Consider the following 14,461-nt stretch of genomic DNA (forward strand, 5'->3'; position numbering starts at 1 on the left):
TCCAGGAACGATTGGTGTCGATGAGAACGTGGGGCTAAGACACCAGCTTCTAGTCGCGACGAGAGAACCACGCCCACTGGGAGAAGGAAGCGCGAACACTTAACCCATGCTACTTGAGTTGTTTCGTTTTTCTTCGACTGCACAATATTCGTCAAGAGAGGAAGACTAGCGGGTGGTGAGCAGGGTGGCAACGCGTCTACACGGAGGAAGAGCAGAGTTTGAACACTGGCTAGCGTTTCCCTCCTGCGAAACGATGAGATGCCTGAATGGTCGACAAGCGACAGAAGTCCGCGCAGCCGCCGCGGTGTTCCGAGAAGCGAGAAGGGCCTGTCTTTATATTTGTTTAGACCAACAGGAATACGCCAGTCGGAGGTAAAGCGCAAAACCAAAAGCTAAAGAAGCAAAAAAAAAGAAAAGAATGTTGCGAGAGGAAGAATCTGAGAATTGTCTCTTCTGATTTTGTTTTCTTAGGCGGAGGGGAGGAAGGGGGAAGGGTGACGAGTGGCCGTACCGCAGAAAAGCGGCCGGTTGTGAGTAAACGCGGGTGCACAAACGCGAGAAGGGGCACTGGTAAGTGACCACACAAAACGAAAATAAGAAGTGACGAAAAATAGTGGTGGTGCAAGTGTACTGAAAAACTAAAGAGAAGAGGAGACGCAGGTCTTCACTTGCGCATTCACGCGCTCAAGCACAGCGCACACATCTCGCTCTCTCGCCCACACTGCCACTGTCCTTGTAACTCTCGGCCCCGTTGAGAGAAACGCACTTAAATATACCTAAAACTCACAAACTCCCAGAAGCGCGCGTATGTTCCGTGGCTTACTTTCCAAGAAGTGCCGAGGGGTACCCGGGTCCGCGCTTTGTCCGCTAGTTGAGATCGGACACCGGCTGCGGAGCCGAAGGAGCAGAAGCCAGCTTACGTACAAAAGGCACGCCCGCCACTTTGGCTACAAGCTGTAAAGCGGAGGGGAGGCCCTCGATAAACAAACATGTAAATGAAAAAGGCGCAAGCTCACGTAGGGTATGAGAATGACTGCAAGCAGTCGCCAGTCACCTGTCTCTTCTTCAATTATTCTTCGAGAAGGGCGCATTAAATTTATCTTTTTATGTAAGGGTTAATTTAATGTCTAGTGACTAATAATAATAATAATAATAAAAGAGTGGATTGCACAGATACAACATCGATCTACCGTCCTATTGCTTTCTTTCGTTTTAACTCGTACCATATACAATAGCAAAAACAGATGTTATTTACTAAACTACAGTCTTCGTGGGGTGACTTCTCGTCAAGCCATTTATCTCTCGACTCTTCTGCATCCTTGTTCTTTCCGTATGCCTCTCTGAAACCTCCTCTCTCGTACCATCCTCCCCAAGCAATTCCTTGGTTGCTGGATCTTGCGCTTCCCTCTTTTCTACTATTCTAGCTTTTTTTTCGTGAAGTCGACACACCCACGTAGGTCTGGAAACCCTTCGAGTTTGCGCAGACTTTCTTTACTTCCCAAAACTCGCTCGGAATGGTGGGGGGATCTTGTTTCACCTTCTTTCGAGTCTGCAGCCGTCGTCCGACCCCACTCGTTTGCCGCGCTGCACTTTACGCCCCCCCCCCCTCCTTTTTTTTCGTGTCGAACGCAAAACGCACAGACGCAAACTGTACGTTACGTGTGCGCGTTGGTAGCCAAAAGAGTGTACACGACAGGCATTATGAAAGATGTTTTGCCGGCTATTTTATCGCTGTGGGAAACAATAATTTCGACCTCACAAGCCGACCTCACTAAGTTACGACCTCACTCAACCTCAAACTCACGCATGAGGTTGAGGTCTCATTTGCTGACCTTACTCAAAAATATTTCAGGTGTTGCCGACCTCACCTCAACCTCACCTCACTCCGTGAGGTTGAGGTTGACCTCATGAGGTTGCCCATCTCTGCCTGCAACCCCTCATCTTCCTCCAATGCAGGACCGCGGGACGTGCGTGACACTGCCCCCTTCGAAGACGAAGCCCGCCGGGCGAGTCAAGGTTCGTTACGCTGATAGCAGTGCTTCATGCGGGCCACGTGAACTATTTGAGTCTTTCGAGAACGACGACCATGGGTGGTCAGGCGAGAGACTGCAAAGTTGACTGCGCTGATGCGTTCCAGCACAACGAAAGGACCAGTATACTGGTGCAACAGGTTCTGGGACAGGTCGCGTTTACGGAACGGCGACCAAAGCCACACCAAGTCACCAGGGGCATAATTAACGTCTTGGTGACGCTTGTCGTAGCGTTTCTTGTAGCGTTCTTGGGAGGCTAAAGTGCGAAGTCTAGCGAGTCGGCGAGCTTCTTCAGCCAAAAAGAGAGGATGCGCTAACGAAGTTTCAGCTGGGAGCGAGAAAGATAAAATGTGTCTAGTGTACTTCATGGAAGTCGAGCGTAAAGAAGATAAAAAGGACTGTAGCCTGTCGTTTCGTGCTTAGCAGTGTTAAATGCGTATGTTATAAACGGAAGGACTTCATCCCAGTTTTTGTGGCGGGAGTCGACATACATTGCGAGCATATTGCTAAGCGTACGATTGGTGCGTTCGGTAAGGCCATTTGTTTGTGGGTGGTAAGGAGTTGAATGGCGAAAATGGCATGTGCAGAGACGACGAAGTTCTTCTATAACTTCTGCCGTAAATTGTCGCCCCCGATCACTTATTAGCACTCGAGGAGGCCCATGTCGAAGAATGATGGGCCGTAGAAGGAAGGCCGAGACATCAGAAGCAGTGACTGACGGTATGGCAGCAGTTTCACAGTACCTCGTAAGGTACTCTACACACACGATGATCCAGCGGTTTTTGTTGGTGGAGCGGGAAATTGGTCCTACAAGGTCAATTCCCGCCTGTTTGAATGGAGTTCGTGGCGGCATTATAGGCTGAAGATGACCCGGCGGAGAGCAGGTTGGGTGTTTAAAACGCTGGCACTGGAGGCAGCTGGCCACATAATGTTGAGTAGTTTGACTCATCTTCGGCCAATAAAAACGTTCCTTAGTCCTGTGCAATGTCCTGGCAAAGCCTAAGTTTCCGGCCGTGGGATCGTCGTGCATTACCCGAAGAACGTACCAAAGACGTGTAGGAACTACCAGAAGAAACCATGCACCTACTGACGAGTACTTAATCCTGTATAGCAGACCATCACGAATGCAGAATGAGGTCGCAGGGTTCGGGGAACTTGCCGCATCAAAAAGTGGCGCCAATTCGCTATCGTTCCGCTGTGCAATCTTGAATTCACCAACATCAGGGAAGCTTGGAGAGGTAGCAGCTATATATTCATTTAAGATCTCACTCTCGCAATCAGCACTTCCAAGAGGTAACCGCGGCAGGCAATCAGCATCACCGTGCTTACGACCACTCTTAAAAGACACAGTAAAATTGAATTCTTGAAGGCGCAAAGCCCACCGCGCAAGGCGTCCACAGGAGTCACGGAGGTTTACAAGCCAACATAACGAATGATGGTCCGTCACAATTTTAAAGGCACATCCATAAAGATATGACCGAAACCGTTGCACACCGAAAACAACAGCTAAGCATTCCTGTTCAGTTACTGTGTAATTGCTCTCAGCCTTGCTTAAAGAACTGCTTGCATATGCAACGACATGTTCATATCCATTGTGGCGCTGTATGAGGACTGCACGAACTCCGACTGCGCTGGCGTCAGTGTGAAGTTCTGTTGGAGCTGTGGGCAGAAGTGGAGTAGTACAGGTCTTGATGTCAAAATAAATTTTAACTGACGGAAGGCGGAGTCACAATCAGTAGTCCACTTGAAAGGCACATCTTTTTGCAGACAAGTAAGGGGATATGCTAGATCAGCAAACTTCGGAACAAAACGCTTGAAGTAGGAGCAAGGCCCCAAAAAACTCCTGAGCTGTTTTAACGATTTCGGTGGTTTAAAGCAAGTGACAGCTTCAATTTTTTCGGATCAGGCCTGACCCCATCCTTGTCTACGAGATGTCCAAGCACTACTGTCTGGCGTTCTCCAAAACGACATTTCTTGGAATTGAGTACCAGACCAGCTTTCTCAATACACTCCAAGACAACCTCTAATCGACTGTTGTGTTCACGAAAAAGGTAGTTCCGAATATTACTACATCGTCCAAATAGCACATACAAATGTTCCACTTCAGTGCGCGCAAAACTGTATCCATGAATATTTCGAAGGTGGCTGGAGCGTTGCATAATTCAAACGGCATCACATTAAATTCATATAGTCCGTCTGGGGTAATGAATGCCGTCCTTTCTTTGCCTTCCGGGTGCATGGGAATCTGCCAATAGCCTGATCGCAGATCAACTGAGGAAAAATAGGAGTCAGAATGCAAACAATCAATGGCGTCATCAATACGTGGTAGAGGATACACTTCCTTCTTAGTAAAAGCATTCAGCCTTCGATAATCGACACAAAATTGTCATGTGCCATCTTTCTTTTTCACTAATATCACAGGGGCAGCACACGGACTTGATGATTCTTGAATGATGCCCTTATGCAGCGTATCACGAACTTGTTCTTCGATCGTCTGACGCTCTGATGGGCATACACGATAAGGCTTCTGACGGATAGGATCAGCAGTCCCAGTATTGATTCTGTGCTGAGTGCGGGAAATGGGAATTCGTGGTGGCGAGTCACGAGAGAATTCCATAGCCGCAGCATGTTTCGACAAAACTTCCACTAAACTGTAACGGTCACTTGTTGGCAGGGATTTGTTAATCATGGTAAGAAATTTTGTCTTATATACTTCTGAGCATGCGGTAGGCTGGGAAGTGTCTGTGCTGAGCACTGCCACTGATTCAACAGCGTCTTCGTCAAAGTTAGCAAGCTTTAGGCCACGTGGTAATACAACAGGTTCATTAGAGCAGTTAGTCTTCCACAAAGAAGAATGGCGATTCCTGACTGAAATGATGCAAAGGGGAATCAGAACATTTTTCTTCGCGCAGTTGAGAGTGAGTGGTTCAACTAGAGCGTCGAAGGCCTCACTGGTACAGCTAGAACAAACAACTTGTATAAACTGCTGACATTGCAGGAATGACTGAGTCTGACACCGAACGCGTGCTAGGATTGGTCGGCGAATTTTCACACAAAGCAGATTCAAAGCGAGTATTCACAGAAATGCCCCCATTGCGAAAGTCGAGGGTGCTCGCACATTCAAAAGGTATAGCACACCGGCGCCCAGACGGCCATAGACGTCCGACGGTCGACCGACGGACGTCCGTTTTCGGACCTTCGGACATCCGACGGAAGTCCGGTTATGTTCGATATACGTACAGCGGACGTCCGTCGGACTATCGTTCGTGGATCCGGATCGCGTCCTACGGACGTCCGACGGACAGCCGGAGGCGGACATTCGGACGTTTCCCGGAACTTGCTTGCAGGGCCTGCTATTGGTGTAAAAACTTGCCAATAACATTTGTGTAAAGCTCAGCAAGCATGTGCCATGGAAATTTCAGTCACATACTAGTGCTCAATGCCTTTGTCGTGAGAGTAATGCAGACAATAGAATATGCAACAGGTTCAAGTTTCCTGTTGTCTGCTTTACTTTCACACACAAAGCACTGAACAGCAGTGTGCAATTAAAACTTCCATCAAAGAGGCACATATGCTAGCTGAGCTTTACACAAATGCACCATTCCTGAAAACATGCGAAGTGCATAGGCATACCAGCATGCGAGGTTGTAAAAAAAGCATTTTTTTTTTTTTGCTTTATTGCAAAAAATGCATGCATAAATAGTCTCCACTAAAAAAATATCGATGTTAAGGATGGCACGGTAAAATGCAGGCCAACTGTAGTATTAAGAATCTACTTGAAAAATTTTTTTAATTATCCTTGGCCGTGACAGCTCTTCCCTTGGGGAGGTGGTGGAGGAAAAGGTATTTATTGAAACCTAATATTTCGGAATTAGCGAGGAGATGATCGAGTTCTCTGTGGGCGGCCTCTGCAGGCCGGGATTCCAGGAGCAGTTACTATCCTGTGCATTTGCTCGATCAGCTGTTGCTGGTCTTTCAGGCCTAAGATGGAAAGAGCAGGTTGGGCTCCTCCTGCAATAGAAGGGAAAATGAAATTCAAGTTATCTGTGCTGAACTTTGATTACACATCTCCAAGGGCAGTTTCTCTCAATTGCTTTTTCCAGATGGCACTGTATGCATGCATCTCCATTCAGAACTGTCACATACTATATAGAAAGGTCATATAACTGCAGCAAAACCCATGCAGAATAACAAAAGACACAAACGTAGTTTGACCAGAACCTGGCATTCAGTATTTTAATGTTTTTATTTCGTCTCTTTGAACATGCCACTGTGACCAAACATGGCATGTTATGCTTGCTGCTATGCGCCCTCAGCAATGCCCAAGACATGGAGTGCACATGCAGAGAAACTAAGCATAAAGGATGCTGTATATGAACATAAAGCACAGCCAGAGCATTGCAGTATTACACAGGTACGCATTGGCGGCAGAAACCTGCGTTTTGAGCGGTTTAACAGGCAGATTTCTAAAGTCATTGTTCCTGCTCTGAAAAGAAGTGATCAATAATATCATTTAAAATTGTTACCTTTTTGTTCTGTAAACTGCACGTTTCGCTGGTTTCCATGTACTCTCTACCGAAGACATTTCCTGGGCGTGTCAGGGGTATATCGACATCAACATCTAGGCTACAAGCGTCTAGAAAGCGTCTCCTTAGAGCAGCTGCGACGAAGTAACTTATCTGATAACATGCAAGCTGCTGCAGCTTCCATGTGTGGCTAAAGCCCAATGTGGAAGCATAGCCCGCCGCAGTGATTGCGCAGTGTTCATGCTTTTACAAGAGTTAAAAGTAAAGTTATTTGTTTACCCACAGCGCTATATGTGACATTACAATAGCAAGGCTTATAGTTACACAAAACACAAAAAGCTGACAACCACAAGCTCCTGATGTATTACCGGCAGCATGCAGCACGGATGTTAGTTACTGAAATATGGTTGCATAATTCTGGCAACCAGCTGTGCATGTATGTCATGGATTTCTCAACTACGCACAACAAATTACAAAAAAATTATGGTATTTATAAATGCAGCCAGCTGTTCACAAGAAACACTAGTTTTTTTATGGGGAAGGTAGTGGGCGCCAAAAGAAACTGCCCCTGTAAAGGCGCCTAATTTGCCCCTATGTAATATCGGGGACAAGTGTGTGGACTACACAAACTGCAATCAAAGCACATAACTTTCACATCGACCAGGAAACTCTGACCATACTTGTCGATGTGAAAATTGAGCGTTAGTTCTTTCATGTGTGCAAGAGAAATAAGGTCACAATTCGTTTACATCGCGATTCTAGTCCAAAATCTCCAGACATACTGTCCAGAGACTTTCGCCCCCGCAGTATAAGCCACCACTTGGGTAAAAGATTAGTAAAAGAAGTGTATAAAAGACATTAGTGCTGTTGGACAGCCATAGCCATAAAAATAGTATTGACATTGGAGTACTGCCTTAAGGCGGGGCCTAGGGCATTACAAAAGGAAGAGTTAGTGTCTACTGGTCCTCATTTGAACGAACAAAAAGAGGGGGGGGGGGAGAAATCTACTTCAACTATATGTTTTGGGTGACACCAAGCCGCAGTTAGCATTAAAGATATCACACAGTTTTGTGGAAGATTTGGGAGCGCTTTGCTGCTTTCTTACAGGATTGGACAAAAGAGCTCACCACCTTCAGAAAGGCATGTTATATAGAAATGAAAATAGTGAATTTACTGCATCTGGCCACAACAACTTGCACACGGAGAGGAAGATGAACTGAAAACTTTATACATGAATGTACATATTTACAACAGGTGAAACAATGACCATGATCTATGCCGAAGAGGAAAGAGATCAAAATCTAGCTCAGAACGAGTTCTCCAGGCCGCGGGGCTGTTTCATTAACTTCGGGACTCCGCCCACATTTCTCATCCCCAATGACAACGAACTCACACATGACTGGCTAACAAACATTTTGGCATGTCTTTCCACTTTCATAACGTTCTTCACCCTCTCCCTAATACAAGCAATGCAAAAGGGACAACAAATTCGTTTCACAACAAACCGAATTTAGAGAATGGACCTCGAAATGATTGGCTCACTGGGTCACATGCCAAACTCTCTCCCCTAGGAAATAAAAAAAGAAAAAAAATTAGAACCCATCGAAACGGTGTCCCACGTGCGCAACCATTGCCCAAAGCTTGCACTCTTGGCGGCTCCTTTTACAGGGCAATAGACCCCTTTCATAAATGTTAAGTCGGCTTCACCTCTATGCTGCATTCCCCACTAATGGCAGAACTGCAATGTATTGAAACATTGTATTATGGCCATAATTCATATTATTTATGCATCAGAACATATTCGCATAACTGCCCTATTACCACTAAATGCATCTGTGTAGAAGCAATATGCGATTTCAGGTCTATATCGCCGTTTTTCTGGCAGCCAGTGACGCCATGTTTGGGGAAAGAAGCAGCGTGGGAAAGCCTACTTAACGATTTTTGCAAGGGGTCCATTATTGCAATTATTGGCGTCCGAGTCAGCACCATTGCGGACCACATCAGAAGAGCCAACCCACATCCTCCCGCTACGCATCATACCGTCACTGTTACACACTTGTCCTTTTTCAACGCCGCCATCTCCCACCATTGTTGACATCCAGGGTTGGAATCCTCAACGAGACCCCACTCAGCGCGCCTGCACTGAATAATTGTCACTTTTATGGGCTCCCCAACAAGGAAGAGGGCCTTACACCCTTCAACCTGACAGTATTTTTTCTTTGAACGATAAGCAGTTCTTCCAAAAGAGGTGCTCGTTTCAAAGCTGTGCTGCCTCCGGGTGATGGGTCCAGTCAGCGAACTAAGGACCCCTTAGTAAGGACGCCTTAGTTGTATACTGTTCGTAAAGCTCATTAAATAAAAATGAGCCCCCTACATGACACAGCAACGAGAACAAACTGCCTGTCCCCGCGTCTTCGAGTGCGACAGCAAAGTCCTCGGAAGAGGGGACTTCTTTCCCTCTCTGCCTACGTTTCCGTTAAGCACTGTGGCTGCTGCAGCTGCCTCTCTGTGCGCGTCTCTCCGCCTCCTGTCCGAGGGCAAGTGGGAGACGGCCGCAGCTGGGCATTGAACAGGTGACCCAAAAAGAGCAGACTAATAATGGTGCCTAGCATACCCACCGATCCCTTACAGAAATCATTAAAGAAATGAAAGCAACACATCAGATAACGCTACAATGTTTCTAAGTGCAAAGTCGACAACTCCAAGTCATATAAATATATGTACGTCTCTGCACATTAACTAGACAGAAACAGTGCAGAGTAAACTAATAATTCAGTGTCTAGCAACACTATTAAAAGGGGATAAAGGCCACGGGGGGCTACGATTATTAGTACCATTTTGCCTTTAAACTACAATAACATACTTGTTGCAAGCTTAAAATCAAAGATTCACACCTGTCCCACCCACAGTAATGGAACACACATCTGACTCAAGTCTGCAGAGAAAGAGCAAGCTAGACTATTACAGACGCACCCTTGGTTGTTTTTCTGGCCTTTCTGAGGGTGAAGAATCTGACTTGTCAGTAGCATGTATATGAATAAGAATCCTATGACAGTAAATGCATCAGATTTTCTGGAGTGGCTTTTCTTTGCTGACCACATATGAGGTGAGCTATAATTTATCCAACTTGGCCTAGGTTTATTCTATGAATAACAAAGCTATAGCAGGTACACAGTCGTCCACTCAGGCTGAACATGCGAGTGCATGGCATGCACTTTTTGAGATGCCACGGCATCCATCGCAGCCGCACACCGTAGCGAAGAGGCAGACAGCGTGAAGTACCAGCCTCTAGTCCCTCTACCACCACTGGGGTCCCAAACTAGGGACCCCTTGTTTTTGTCAGGACAGGCCCCCTCAGGGTCAGCTAGTGAATAACCTCCTGTATTTGTATCTGATGGAAATGTTTTCCACCACCACCCACAATACGCAGCTGCGCATCATAGCAGATGTGAAGCAACAGCTTCTGGTCCTTCTACGCATAAGCCACTTTGCCTTGATGCATGCCTGCGCACCATAGTAAAGAGGCAGACATGACGCAGCAGCTCATGGTACCTTTACACATGAGCCCCCCCCCCCCCCCCCATTGTACTTCATACGCACCATAGCAAATATACAGACTACGCCACACAGCAGCTCCTGGTCCCTCTATGCATAAGCCATTTTGCCTCAATACGCACCTGTGTACCTGAGCGAAGAGGCAGACGTGAAGCTGCAGCTCCTGGGCCCTCCATGCACAAGCCACTTTACTACAGTGCACAGCCGTGCTAAGAGGCGAAGGACGTTAAGCAGCAGCTCCTGGTCCCTCTACACATCAGCCATTTTGCCTCGATGCGCATCTGCACACCGTAACAAACAGCCAGATGTGACAAAGAAGCTCCTGGTTTCTCTACACATAAACCATTTTGCCTCAATGCACGTCTGCACACCGGAGAAAAGAGGCAGATGACGTGAAGCTGGAGCGGCTGGTCCCTCTACGCACAAGCCACTTAGCCTTGATGCATGGCTGTGACGGATGCATTGCTATTTTGCAAACTGCATGCCACACATTCCCATTCAAGCTAAGAGTGAACGACTGTGTAAACGTGAAATACTGGTTATTTACTTCAATGGACAATGACAAAAAGTAACATGGTGGACAATGTAAAAAGAATTTGCTGCATAAAGTTTGTTGAAACTAGTTCTACATCCTACATGTAAACAAGCTAAAACCTTAATGTCGAAGGGATGTCCTGTGTGTTTAAAATCATCACGCTCAAACAACTTCAACACTGACAATCATGATTCAATATTAATAATATAAATAATGATACAATACTCACTTTTAGCCATACCAAAGAAATGAGAATGCAAAGGGATGTTGCTGTTTTTTCCCTGTGGATGACAGTTTTCCATGCTCAAAGTGCTGCTTCCTGTTGGCCTACGAAATCGGCTACAGCAAATGGCATCTGAAAAATTTTTGGAAGCCTCATGCTAGTCTTCAACGAGAAAAGCATTGCCATACAGAAGCAGAACACAAATACTTTTACAACACACTAAAAGCACCAACTGCGGTGCTGTTTTTAGGATGACTAGGTACAGGTTTTTGCTGTAGCAAGCCAAATGTTAGCCTTCAATAAGGAAAGCATTCCCATACAGAAACAGAACACAAAAACTTTTACAACACATTAAAAGCATCAATTGCACAAATGCTTGTAAGATGACCAGGTACAGGTTTCTGCTATAGCCCACATCATGTGACCAGCGGTTATGAGCATGATGCCCTAGATTCAATTTATGGCTATCACTGTATTAACAAGCATGGGTTTAAAGCTACTTTAATATGATAATCTAAGAACATAGTAAGAGCTTTCAGTGCGAGACATAAGCTCAGTATCATGCACTATAAGGTGCTGCATGGCTCTAGTGTAGCTTTGGCATTATCTCGCTGTCAATAATGCAGTGAAGTTCTGAGGAGCCTTTGAATATCTGTAAGGACAAAGCAACAACAATTTTGATTTCATCTCACTTTTGCTCAGCTCGTGTATTTTCTTTTTTTGTTTTCTTTTTTAAGCCCGCGGCTTGCATGGCCTCCCAGTATGCCTGTTTTGCATAAAAGAAGGCGTTGCAGGCACCAGAGCTCACAGCCCAACTGTATCGCGGCGGCGGTATGTCAAATTCGTGCCAGAACAGCGCAGAACAACGGGTCAAGAAAAAGACAAGTGCTGACTTTTTTTTGTCTCATCTTCTTGTCCGGTTGTTCTGCGCGGTTCGGTCCCACATGCATAACCAACATGCGCAAGGTGCTGTCCTGGTTTGTCAAAGCTGAAGGAGAGTACTAAATGTTTAGTTATTTAGTAGCTACAGCCGTTCCTTCTAGAAACTGTAGTTGCCGTAAAGCTCAAGAGAGAAAGATCAGCGGCTGTCCATTAAAAAAAAAAACTCGCGACGTTTTCACAAGTGTAGGCATGTCGCACGATAGGCTCGAGGAGTGCAGAAGTTTTCTCGTATAGTTTTTACAACGCAGCACGTTGCGCATGGTTAACAAATTAACTCCTTTAAGCTCGGGCAGGCACTCCTTTTTTAGAGACAGAGAAGTTGCGCGGCTTACTGGCGAAGCGTCCTGTAATGCCGAGAAAGATGGCCCTCAGACTTGAGGCTGCACTTTAGTTAGTCGGCGCGGAGCCATCCTGTCAGTCTCGCCTAAAACACTCGACCGTTCGGCTGCTGTACAGAGCTGTTTCCTTACCCAAAAGCTCAGCACCATCGGTGCATCGAAAAGTTCCACTTAAGAAACAAAAGTTCGGTGAAATACTTACTTTGGAATCGGCGGGTGAACAAAGTGTGCCAGCCGCACCAAGCCACAGCAAAAACAATGCTAGCAGTGCATTACAGCCGTAGGTATTTGTAACTGCGCAGAAAATGCAGAACACGGAAACGTGAAGCCATCTTCCATGACTAAACTTCAACTTGTCAGGTGGATTGGATTGGCTCATTTCAGATTTTTTTTTTAGGATAGGTTCGGTTTCGTTCTTTTTGAGCTTGATGCTTGCTGCGTCTATCCAGCCACTGATTAAAATTTCACCGAAGCATCATGATAGAAAAATGTTTAATGGTCATTTAACGTTTAATCAAAAATTTTTGATGGAAGAATTCAACGATGAAACATGCGGAAAATAAAAAACTGTTTAATGGAAACGCTTTCTATCGCATCGATTCGCTCTGGCATCATAAAATGCAGACTTGACGGCATTACTGATTTATACGCAATTCAGACGAACACGACGACTACAAGCTATATCATAGCTGTGTAAAACCAAATCCAGTGGCGGACGTACGGCGGCTGTCCGCTGGGCGAACGGATTCGACCATCCGCTTTCGTACGTACGCCGGAATTCCGGCGGACGTCCGAAATCGGCCGCCGAGTTGCGGCCGAGTTCGGTTGTCCGTCGGACGTCAGTGGCCGTCTGGGGCGTCTTTCATACACGCGATGAGTAATATGCTCATCATGGCTTGGGTCGAACGCTTCATGGTGGGGATGTCAACGAGGAGGACGAGCGTGCTGGCTGTTGTAGGCATTGATGATGGCACCCCTCTCCTGCAACCCCTCATCTTCCTCCAATATAGGACCACCGCGGGACGTGCGTGACAATATATATTCAAGGCATCAGCGATCATGGCTTCTTGGCAGCGGCAGCAGTGGAAACAGCACGTGACTAAAACGCTCACTGTGCTTATTGCAGGAAATAATGCCTGATCATATCTGTGCAAAGGTGTACCCAGATATTTTTCCCTGTGAAACGCCAGCGACCAACGTCGTTCGCTTCGTCTCCTGCGGCGCTACTACACTTCGGCTGTCACGTCTATATGTTGTTGTTGTGGGTGTATCCAGAATTAGCCCCCATATATGTAATCAAGTAATCGGCGATCACGACTTCTTGGCAGCGGTAGCAGCGGAACCAGTACCTGCACTAAAACGCTCATTCTGCTTATTGCGCGAAATAACGCCTCAGCATATCCGTAAAGCGGAGTGCCCAGAACTTTTTCGTTGTGAAACGTCAGCGAACAACGTCGTTCGCTTCATCTCCTGCAGCGCTGCTACACATCGGCTGCCACGTCTATTAGTTCTTGTGGATGGTATCCAGAATCAGCACCCATATATAAATTCAAGGCATCAGCGATCATGGCTTCTTGGTAGCGGCAGCAGCGGAGCCAGCACGTGACTAAAACACTCATTCTGCTTATTGCTGGAAATAACGCCTGATCATATCTGTGCAAAAATGTGCCGACAACTTTTTCGCTGTAAAACGTCATCAAACAACATCGTTCGCATGGTCTCCTGCGGCGCTGCTACACTTCGGCTGACACATCTATTGGTTCATGTTGTGGGTGGTATCCAGAAGCACCCCTATGTAATCAAGGCATCAGCGATCACGGCTTCTTGGCAGCGGCAGCAGCGGAACCAGCACGTGACTAAAACGTTCACTCTGGTTATTGCAGGAAATAACGCCCGATCAAATTTGTGCAAAAAAGTGCCGAGAACCTTTTTGCTGTGAAAGGTCAATGACCGACATCGTTCGCTGCGTCTCCTGCGGCACTGCCACACTTCGGATGACACATCTATCGGCTCTTATTGTAGGTGGTATCCAGAAGCACCCTTATATTGCCAAGGCATCAGCGATCACGGCTACTTGGCAGCGGCAGCAGCGGAACCAACACGTGACTAAAACGCTCACTCTGTTTATTGCAGGAATACCGCCCGATCAAATTTGCGCAAAGAATTCGCGAGAACTTTTTCGCTGTGAAACGTCAGCGACTAACGTCGTTCGCTTCATCTCCTGCAGCGCTACTACACTTCGGCTGACACGTCTATTGTTTCTTGTGGGTGGTATCCAAAATTACCACCCATATATGTAATCAAGTAATCGG

General features: G+C 46.4%; 1 long non-coding RNA gene across 1 annotated transcript; it reads right to left on the reverse strand.

Moving 5' to 3' along the window:
• Positions 1 to 5,725: 5,725 nt before the first annotated feature.
• LOC146207031 (uncharacterized) lies at positions 5,726 to 12,490 on the reverse strand. Its single transcript, XR_014703305.1, has 3 exons — positions 12,352 to 12,490; positions 10,876 to 11,001; positions 5,726 to 6,041 (listed from the first exon to the last, which is right to left on the reverse strand). It is a non-coding gene; the product is annotated as an uncharacterized LOC146207031 (long non-coding RNA).
• Between the last annotated feature and the right edge of the window lie 1,971 nt (positions 12,491 to 14,461).

The sequence above is a fragment of the Amblyomma maculatum genome, chromosome 1 (genome assembly GCF_055883805.1).
Source record: "Amblyomma maculatum isolate TAMU_Amacu chromosome 1, ASM5588380v1, whole genome shotgun sequence".
In the NCBI taxonomy this organism is placed as follows: domain Eukaryota; kingdom Metazoa; phylum Arthropoda; class Arachnida; order Ixodida; family Ixodidae; genus Amblyomma; species Amblyomma maculatum.